The sequence below is a fragment of the Benincasa hispida genome, chromosome 12 (assembly GCF_009727055.1).
Source record: "Benincasa hispida cultivar B227 chromosome 12, ASM972705v1, whole genome shotgun sequence".
Taxonomy (NCBI): domain Eukaryota; kingdom Viridiplantae; phylum Streptophyta; class Magnoliopsida; order Cucurbitales; family Cucurbitaceae; genus Benincasa; species Benincasa hispida.
Genome location: NC_052360.1, coordinates 30,693,485 through 30,704,379, shown reverse-complemented (window position 1 = coordinate 30,704,379; position 10,895 = coordinate 30,693,485). Strand labels below are relative to the sequence as shown.

Sequence of the window (10,895 nt, the reverse complement as noted above, 5' to 3'; positions counted from 1 at the left end):
AGAACAAATATATTTGGATTTTTATTTCAACTTTATATTTTTCGAGTTTCATCCACTCATGTATGTGCATAAATCTCGAAAGGGGCATTTGTTGAATAAGAAATTTTAGACCAATCACAAGTTGCCACGTCATTTACTAAATTAATGATGAAATTCCAAATTATTAAATTTGGGCTCAATTAGGAGTTGACATATGTCCTGAATTGAAGTTGAAGACAAATTTCGATGACGCCACGTTATTTTATCATGACCATTGAATCAGATAAGATTAATTGGACCCAATTTGATATTATTATTTAGGTCAAAGTCCAACTAAGTCCAAAAATAGGCTGAATTTGATGCAAATGTCAAATCAGGCCTAAATCTGATTAATTGGGCTCAAAGGCCAACCCCATGGACCAACCAAGCCCAAGTCCAACTAATTGAGCCTAAAGGTCAGGCCTATGGATCAACCAAACCCAAGCCCACCTGTGAACTCTATAAATTGATAAGTTCTCCTCATTTGGAGGGGTCAGCAATTCTATACTCCAGAGAGCTTATAGGGAATTCTCTATAATCAGAAGACGGGAAGTCCTTTGAAGATGCAAGCATTCTGAAGACTGAAGTCCTTTGAAGATACAAGCATTTTCTATATTCAGAGAGTCCAGAGAATTCATCAACAAGCAGAAGACTTCCAAGACTCCACTCCTAGAAGGCAGAAGACCCTTGAAGACACAAAAAAGACTCTTCCAAGATTTCTGCTTAAGAACGTTCGGTGCTTTTCTTCTTCAGGTCAAGCACATTCACCCAACTGAGAGAGAATCAGATGATCAAGTATTAGAGATCGAACCACATCGCATCAAATCAACTTCAATATCAACACCAACTCAAGTTCAACTCCACGAAACAAGTTTCTCCGGAAGCCTCGTGTGAACACTAATCCTCCAATAAGATCAACAAGCCTAAAGGCCGATCATCTAAGAAGATCATCAAGCCCAAAGGCCGATCATCCTAGAAGATCAGCAAGCCCAAAGGCCGATCATCCAAGAAGATCATCAAGCCCAAAGGCCAATCATCCAAGAAGATCAACAAGCCCAAAGGCCGATCATCCAAGAAGATCAACAAGCCCAAAGGCCGATCACCCAAGAAGATCAACTAGCTTAAAGTTTATAGTTTATTTTGAAAGCATTAAAATTAATACAAATACAAAGTTCAAATTCCACGAAATAAAATTCTCTTGGAATCTCATGCGAACACAAGTACTTAGCACTCAAACATGAATATTGAATAATCTTAAAAATTAGACAACATTTTTTTTCTCTTTTGAAAAATTATAACATATTTAATTTTATTCACTCAATTGTAAAACTGGTAATTATAAGAAAAATAAAAATTGTAGTTTCATATTAAACATGTATTACACTCATACTAAATAGTATATAAAATAACAACGATCTACGAGTAAATAAAAACGTCCTCAATAATGTCCAAGTACATGTGAAAATAAATATATGTAAGTAGCAATGATTAAAAGTCGCAATCCATTACAAATAGTTCACCAAAATTTTTAGAAAGATATTGGATTATAAAAAAATTTATTCTGAACATAAAACTAACGAACCTCAAACTAATTAGGAATGAAATGTGGGAATGTATAATTATTTTGGGTCCTACAAGAAAGATAAGAAAGTATATTTAGATTAGGATGAAGGTAAATGCAAATGAAATAACAATTAAACATACTACAACTTACCTTTTGATTAGGTTCTGAGTGAGTAGAGGTTAAAACACCAAGAATACATGGAGGCAGACCAGAGATGTTATCTAACAAAATTAATAAACCACGTTAATGAATATCTTATTTATTATAAAAGAATGGAGAGAAAGCGTACCTCTTTAAGCAAAATCGTTCGAATCGTAACCACCCTTGTATGAATGTAAAAACATTGAGCAAGTGGGTGTTGGGGTTGATATCCTAAATCTCGTGGTCATGTAATTTGTAATTGTACTTGTACAAACATTTTATTTATCTAATAAAATAAGAGGTATTTTATTCCATATTTAGTTTCATTAATCCAAAACCAATAAACTAAGATCCAAAGTTATCTGTTGTAACTTAAACACGTATGTGGATACATACAGGTGGATCATATTTAAATGATAATCTAAATGGTCTGCAGTAAATGGATAAGGCTGGGTACCTTATCTTGGTGACACTACGAACACGACCCGCTTTGTAGTTGTTACAATTGTTGTAAAGTGCTACAAATGATCTAATCCTGATCATTCATGTGAAGACATGTGAGCGGGAGTATCCTATACAAAGAATTGTATAAGACCGGACCACGAAATGAAGAGTCTCTTATAACATCGTTGTTAGAAGAGACTTACAGTTCACCAGGATGACCATAGATGACTTAACCTGAACCCTGAGTGAATTGTGAACTCATGCCTATGAAGGTGGTCCTTTGATCTATATGGGTGAAAGTGTCTAGATTCGCTGTCTCAATAAGCCTACCATTTTGGGGATTCGTTTAATTGAGAAGCTAGAAACGCAGCTACACAAGAAGAAATTCACTCATTTCCTTCTGTTAGGGTAAGTAGAGATGTTGCTCCCTTAAGGACTAATTTTGGAGCTTGAACAATGTGGTGCCACACCCTCTCCTGGCCCGAAAGGGGTTTGGTTATAGTTGGACTATAACTAATTGTTCATTAGAAGGATCAATGGTACCTAAGGAGTTAGATGTAACTACAGGAGAAAAACAGTCATTTTGGCTCAGCTGTACTTACGAGCAATTTGTGAAGGGCCAACGCTGTTGATTAGTTATATCCAATGGACACAAAAATATATCTATAGTGCGAAAAGTGCAGCTGTCGATCTTTAGTAGAGTGATCGGCAGTTATTGAAAGTTGATTAATTTAATTAAAGAGTTTAATTAATTGATCAAGTATCATTGGAGCTTCGATCTATAGGTCCATAAATTGTCCCCTCTTAGCTCAATTAGGATTATTGAGAATCAAATTAATTTTGGATTAATTTGCATTGTTCAAATTAATTAAAATGATTTAATTATATAAGATACAATTAAGATAATGTATAGGATACATTATAATATAAAGTTTCAATGAGAGAAATAACTTGAATATGATTCAAATATTAGCTATATGGATATGATTCATATTAATTCTATAGGTTATATGAGAGATCAATAAACTATAGGTTATATTATATGCGATATAATAAACTATAGATTATATGTTATATGGGATATAATATATAGTATGGTTTTAATTATATTAAATTTGATTTAATATAATTAGTTAATATAATTTATTTTATTTGAAATTTTGAATTTCAAATAATTGAGAGGGTGTTAGTTTAGTAACTCCCCTTCACTTCCCCTTTAATCTCTCAACTCATTTATGTAAAAATGGCTCTCATGTTTTTTTTACAGAAAAAGAAGATTATCTTCTTCCCAACTACTCTACTCTCTCAGGTAGTGTGTGAAGTTCTTTGTAAAATTTTCTCCTCTCATCAAATCTCTTCTCCCTTCCCTGAATTAATCAAGACCGAGCCCACAACTTCGCTTCGGTTCTCATCCTAGAGAATAATGAGGAAACCTTCATGGTGGTATCCAAAGGAGATTTCATTCCATTGGGGTTGGATTGTTGTAATCGTGAGATTGGTTCGTAACCATTGGAGATGAGGAGTTCATGAAGATGTTTATTCTACAAGGGTAAGTTTCTGAATTCTCTTCATCTCCTCTTTAAGCATGTAGTATTATGAATGTTTATCCTATAAATTACAAATTCATTGTTCTTCTCTGTATTTTCTATTTGAAAATCAAATTGAAAATTGTATCATATGGCGTTCATACGCTTCCACACGGGATTCAGTCCATTCAGTGGGGGGAACAAAAATATATAAAAGGCAAAACATCCAAATTATTGAAGTCATAAGTGAAAAAAATAGAAAGGAAGATGGGAAGAAGGACTCACCAATAAAGTGTATCAGAAGAGGCAGTGGAGATTTCTCAAGAGAATATGGATTAGGAAGACATGTATAAATAGAAGGGATACTAAGGGGTGGTTGGTCGGAGGAGTTAGGTGCACTTAAGTGTATCTAACCTCATTAAGTTTAAATAGTGAGTTCACTAAACAGAAAAAAAGAGAGAGTAAAATCAATATTAAGTAAAGCAGGTAGGGTCAAGTCAACATTAAATAGGTGGTTAAGCATATTATTAATATTATTCAATGAGTACTACATTAAATAAAATATAATATATCACATGAAATTACAAAAAAAAAAAAAAACAAATAGAGGACTCAAGGATATGATTTTGCTCTTTCATTTAAAGAAATTCAACTTCAAAAAACAAAGCCAATATATGAAAAACAAAAAAATCAAAACAAAAACGGATTCAATTTCAAACCTAAAAAAAAAAAACTCAAAACAAATACAGAAAATTTCAACTCCAATAAACAAATTCAACATTATTTTCGATGTATAGACAAGAAAAAAAAAATAAAAGATGATCATTTAACTGAAAACAATTTAAAACAAAACAAAAATAAATAACCAATGAACCGAAACAAAAACAAATAACCAATGAATTGAAACAAAAACAAGATGATTTAGATGGATATCTTTTTAATTATACAGATCAACCCACACAATAGAAACAAGAACAGGGAATGAATTAACTTAAGCAAAAATGAGAAAACATGAATTTTTAATCGAACTCAGATATTTTATTACAAATTTTAAAACACAAGTAACATATTGAATAAATAAAATAGTCATCATTGGTCTTTGGAAAAGAAAGGATAGAAGACAAATCTGTTGTGGGAAGATTGAACTCCCCTTACCAAACTTCAATAACATGGTTAGTAGCTCCTACGAGGAATTTAATTACACACCAAATTTGAGGAAGAGAAAAAAAATGACAGGGGACAAATTTATTATTGGAGTGGCAAGAGGAGATCTGTAAAAAATGAAGGAAAATAGTGGCTTGAACTGAACCAACAAAGGTTGTGGAGACATACTAAAAAGAAGAAAAATAATATAAGAGTAATAAGAATCTTGATAAGGAAATCGAAACCCAAAAAATCTATTAAAATATCCTACAAATCTAACATATTCTCAAAAAAATGGAAACTATAAAATCCAATGAAAAACCTACAAATCTAACATACTCAAAAAATTGAAACAAAAAATCCATTGAAAAAACCCTATAGATCTAACATATTCTCAGAAAATTAAACCCAAAAAGCCAATGAAAAAACCTATAGTTCTAAATACTCAGGAAATAGAAACCAAAAAATCCATTGAAAGAAAACCGCACAAATCTAACATGCAGTTGAATCTGATTGGAGGGCCAAATGGTGCACATGTAGATAAACCGGCCTCGAAAAATCGTGGACAAATCGAACATGCAAGGAACAATAAAACATGGAGAGAAGCCAGATGTAAAACCCATAACAGAAACTCCAAAAAAATGTAAATATGAACAAAAAAAATGAAAGAGGAAGAAGAAAATAGTCATATCTACAGCAAATAAGCACATACGTAGTAGATCCTAGAAAAAAATCATGAAAACAACCCTAGAAAAATAACAGAGAAGAGAAAAGAGTGATTCAACAAGAAAAAACTCACACAATCGAGTAAGAAGAAAATCTAAGGAAGAGAAATAGAGAAGATAAAGAGGATGAACCAGACGAATGAAGAAGAAAGACGATGAATTACACAACAATGCGAGTAATGTGGAAAAACGGTGAGGGAGAAAGAGAAAGAAAAATGAGAGTTAAGAGGAAAGTTATTGAGGGCGTTGAGAAAATGCACCGATTTCAGAGGGTATTGAGAGGAAATAAAACATTGAGTTATTAAGCTCACCTTTTTTGTTTTTATCAGTGGGGCAAACACTGGGTGGGTATTTTTTGTCCACCCAATCGAACTCTCCCAAAGTTACCAAACAACCCCTTACACTTTATGACCTTAATTAGCCATAATATAAATTTCACATCAAAATCATATAAAACGACACAAAACTGAAAATACGATAATTATCATCATAAATCCAAAAATCTTTACGGTTAATCAACCAATCATAGTTTTGAAACCATCCATGAGTTTTGAAGTCTAACTTGAAGTCTTTATTCCATAATTGAAGTCTAACTTGGTTTAAAAACTGTTGAAATAGAATGAGTTTAATTTTACAAATCAGACCCAAAACGCTTAATCCAAACATGAGTTTTGGATTACATTACAATCCAAATCTATTCATTAGGGCCCTTGAACAACCCCTTAATATTAATTCTTGACATCCGATTTTCAAGTTTTTTTTAGTATAATTAAGATAGAAGAATTCAGACCACGAACCTCATGATTTCCAATACATTTGAGTGCTAATTGAACTATGTTCGGTTTGATCCATCTTCAAGTTAATAAAATGGAAATAAGATGTTGATTCATATCACCTTAACTTTTTTTTGCAAACATTATAGTGTAGTATAATTGAAAAGTTCAATTGGAAGAAAATAAAAAGGGAGAATATAGGGTAATTGTCAGCGCAAAAAAGTTTTTATATTTTACAAATAGTACTTTTTTTAGCCCGTTGTTTTAATCGTACAACATAGTGCTATCTCGACTGGGATTGATATCGAAACCAAAACAAAGCTTTTAAAAGTGACATATTTGAACCATCAATTATATGCTTAGTGAAAATCTCAACCAGAATAAGGATAAGGACTAAGATGAGAATCAAGATATATGGAAGATTTTAAATATATATAAAGTAGTTATATATATATATATATAGCAAACAGTAGCATATAAGCTATTGTTTTAATGTAATTTTTTTAATTTTAAATATGGTAAATATAATTTTTTTTATTAAATTTATAATAAAAAAATACTGTTCGCTCGAGATTTCAATAGAAATTTATTTCGTGGAACTTGAACTTTGTATTTGTATTAATTTTGTAGAAAGTGAGTGCAATCTCTAATACATAATATTTTGATGCATCAAAATAAAGTGTTTAAACTAGTTGATTTTCTCGAATGACCGGCCTTTGCGCTTGTTGATCTTTTTGGATGACCGGCCTTTGGGCTTGTTGATCTTCTTGAATGATCGACATTTAGGCTTGAAGATCTTCTTGGACGATCGGCCTTTGGTCTTGTTGATCTTCTTAGACGATCGGCCTTTGGGCTTGTTGATCTTCTTTGACGATCGGCCTTTGGGCTTGTTGATCTTCTTTGACGATCGGCCTTTGGGCTTATTGATCTTCTTGGATGATTGGTCTTTGGGATTGATGATTTTCTTGGATGATCGACCTTTGGGCTTGTTGATCTTCTTGGATGATCAGTCTTTGGGCTTGATGATCTTCTTGGACTATTGACCTTTGGGCTTGTTGATCTTCTTAGATGATCGACCTTTGGGCTTGGTGATCTTCTTGGAGGATTAGTATTCGTACAAGACTTTCGGAGAAACTTGTTTCGTGGAGTTGAACTTGAGTTGGTGTTGATGTTGATGTTGATCTGATGTGATGTGGTTTGATATCTAGTACTTGATCCTCTGATTCTCTCTTAGTCGAATGTGTACGTTTGATTTGAAGAAGCAAAGCGCGTGATGTTCTTGGAGTTGAAGCCTTGGAAGAATGCTTGTATCTACGAAGGACTTCAGCATTTAGGTGTGGTCAGCTTCAAGAGTTAGGGAGTTTTCTGGTTATTGGGAGAATTCTCTCTAGGTGTAGAATTCCTAACCTGCTTGGAGTAGTCTTTGGGTCTATTGATCATTTTGGATCGGCCCGTGAGCTTTTCCTTGAGTTTGAGGAGATTGAATCTTCAGCTTATAGGCTGTGAAGATACATTCAGTTTGTTGAAGTCTTATATTCCTCAAACCTTCAAATAGTTAGGTCTTTAGTTCTTTAGAATTTGAGCGTTTTAGTCTTTGAAACTTTGAGAAGCTTTAGTCTTCAGCACTTGAAAGCTTGAGAGTGTTGGTTTCAAGAATTAGGAGCTTCAACACTTGGATCTTGGAGCATTGGTTTTCAAGAATTAAGGGCTTCAATATTTGGATCTTAGGAGCTTAAATCTTCAGAGCTTTAATATGTCTTTTGATCTTCAGAGTTTTAGTATGTCTTATGATCTTCACAGCTTTTATATGTTTTCTGATCTTCAGAGCTTTAATATGCCTTTTGATCTTTAGAGCTTTATTATGTCTTATAATCTTCACAGCTTTAATATGTCTTCTGATCTTCACAGCTTTGATATGTAGAGCTTTGAAGAAGTTGTGTTCTTCAGATCTTCAGAGAGGTTTGGCCTTTAATTCTTCCAACCTTCTCCCCAAATGAAGAGATAAGACCTTTATTTATAGAGGTTTCTTATGGGTTTTACATGGGCTTGGGCATAATTACTTGATTGGGCCCAAATTGGGTTTGGGCTAAAGTTGGGCTTGGACCCATTTTTTATCAGGCCGAAATACAGAGCTTGAGCTTAATCTTTAATTTAATCCAAAATTTTACCATGGGTTTGAATTGGGTTGGACCCGAACGACTTTAATTATTCGGTCCAATCTAACTTATACTTTTTCTAATAGGCTCGGACTTTCATTGATGATGTGGCAACTTGTGATTCGTTGAAATTTCTCATTCAACAAATGCCCCTTTTCGAGATTTATGTACATCTATATGGTGGGTGAATCTCGAAAAATGTAATTTAAAATCAAAGTATGCTTTTGACTCTTTTAATTTGATGCATCATCGTGATCAAAATATGAGAATTTAGCTAAAAATTTTTTATTTGAAATTTTGTTTGCTTGACACACTTTTCACCAAATAAACAAAAAAAAATTTAGTCCTTGACTTTCTTGTTCCCGAGTAAACTCTAATTTGAACTAAAGTAGAATTTATTCTCAACTTTAATTGCAGATTAAATTTTAAGTAGTATCCCAAATCCTACCATTTTTTTTTTTAGATTTTGGAATATACTCAATTCTTGATGAAAATTTGAAGTAGAATTTTGAGTTCGTCTTTCTCTTTCCTCCAACTTTGATTTGGTGAAGCTTGGAGTGTGCCCATATTTTGATTTGAGGCAATACTTAAATTATGCCGAAGTAAAATTTGGCTACTACATCGAATCTTGGCTTGAATTTGGAATATGATTTTAATTTTATTTCAATAAAATTTGGAGTACACCAAATTTAACTTGAGAATGATTTGATTTTGAATATAATTTGTATTCAATTCAAAAAGTTTGTTGGCTTTTGAATTAAACTCTAAAAAAAAAAAATCAACCCGAAACTCAGTTTGGATTTAATTTAAATTTTACTCCAAAATAACCGGAATTTGTGAATCATCAAAATTGGGTTAGGATATTTTGAAGCTTCTCCTTTTCACCTTATTTTGTACATCAATTGACTTTTCATAAAATCACAACAAATTTTTTGAACAAATTGTAAATTTTAATAACCACCCAAAATTTGAAATGGTTGAGAAAGATTTGATATTTGGTTTAAACTTGAATCCTTGTCGGCTGGGATTTGATTCCCTTCTCCTATATAAATTGTGAAGAAATGCTTGAGTAACTTTCAATTCTACGCATTCTTCTATTTTTTTTATCTACATTAAGCCTGTTCTTTTTCTACATTCTTTTTTTTTTTTTTGTTTCTTCTTTTTTTTTTCCTATCTTCCCTCCTCTTCCATTTTCTTGCATCTTCATTCCTGTCTTTTTCTTTTTCAAAATTTGTTGCAAAGACCACATATGGACTATGAATTGAGTGCATAGTATCAATTTGTAATCTCCTGATGACTGCCTTATAATCTGTGACTAGTCGATTCTCGTACTTACAGTGACCTTTTGAACTTGGGGCTTTTTTTTTTGTTTATTTGAAAAACCTGTTTGTTGCTATCACATAGAGGGAATAGAGAGTCCAATTTGTCGTTCTTTGTCTTCGGCTCTTTTTTTTTTAAAAAAAAAAAATTGAATTCTCTATTTTTTTCACTTTCCTTTATGCAAAATCCATTTTTTATCTGCTCGTGCACACCATTAAAACTCTGTTCGACCGCCGCCGATGTCGGCATGTGTTACCAAATCTACTTGGAAGAAGATGAGAAAAGAAATGGGGAGTGTGATTTTTTCCTTTGCAAGGTACAAATAAAAAGTAGGAGACAGAAAGATATGGGCGAAGGAACCTTGGAAAAGAATGTGGTTCCCTTTCTTTCCTTTTTTTTCTTTTTCATATTTTTTCATTTCTCTTTTCTGGTTTCTTAACCCTATTTTTTTCTTTTTTTTTTTTCTTCTTTATTTTCTTTTATTTTTTACTTTATTTTTTCTTTATTATTTTTTTTTTTCCTTTTTTCATTTTTTTTCCTTTTTTATATTTACGTTTTTTCTACTTTTTGTTTCTTCTCTTGTAGGAATAAGTCAAATTTAGATAATGAATTGAATCTAACATTTTTTTTAATTCCACTATCTACCTTTTTTTATGCTTTTTCTAACAACTTGCCTCCACCCTTTTTTTTTTACATGAGCTTAAGCTATTAAGGTGGTGAAGTAAATGAGGTAGCAACATCGAACAAAGCTTGAAGATGAATTGAAATCAACTACTCTAGACTTTAGAGTGGAGTGCACTGAAATTGAGCGAAGCTACACTTGAATTTTGGAGATGAAGCGAAGCTGCACTTGAATTGTTAAGATGAAGTGAAACTGCCCTTGAATTTTTGTGATGAAACGGAGCTGCACTTGAATTTTGGTGATGAGGCGGAGTTGCAATTAATTTTTAGTGATGAAGCGGAGCTGCAGTTGATTTTTAGTGATGAAGCGGAGCTGCAGTTAAATTTTGGTGATGAAGCGGAGCCGCAGTTAAATTTTGGTGATGAAGCGGAGCCGCAGTTGAATTTTGGTGATGAAGCGGAGC

General features: G+C 32.7%; 1 long non-coding RNA gene across 1 annotated transcript; it reads right to left on the bottom strand.

Annotated features, from left to right (window-relative positions):
• Positions 1 to 300: 300 nt before the first annotated feature.
• On the bottom strand, positions 301 to 2,048 carry LOC120067988. Its single transcript, XR_005479064.1, has 3 exons — positions 1,733 to 2,048; positions 1,601 to 1,649; positions 301 to 790 (listed from the first exon to the last, which is right to left on the bottom strand). It is a non-coding gene; the product is annotated as an uncharacterized LOC120067988 (long non-coding RNA).
• Between the last annotated feature and the right edge of the window lie 8,847 nt (positions 2,049 to 10,895).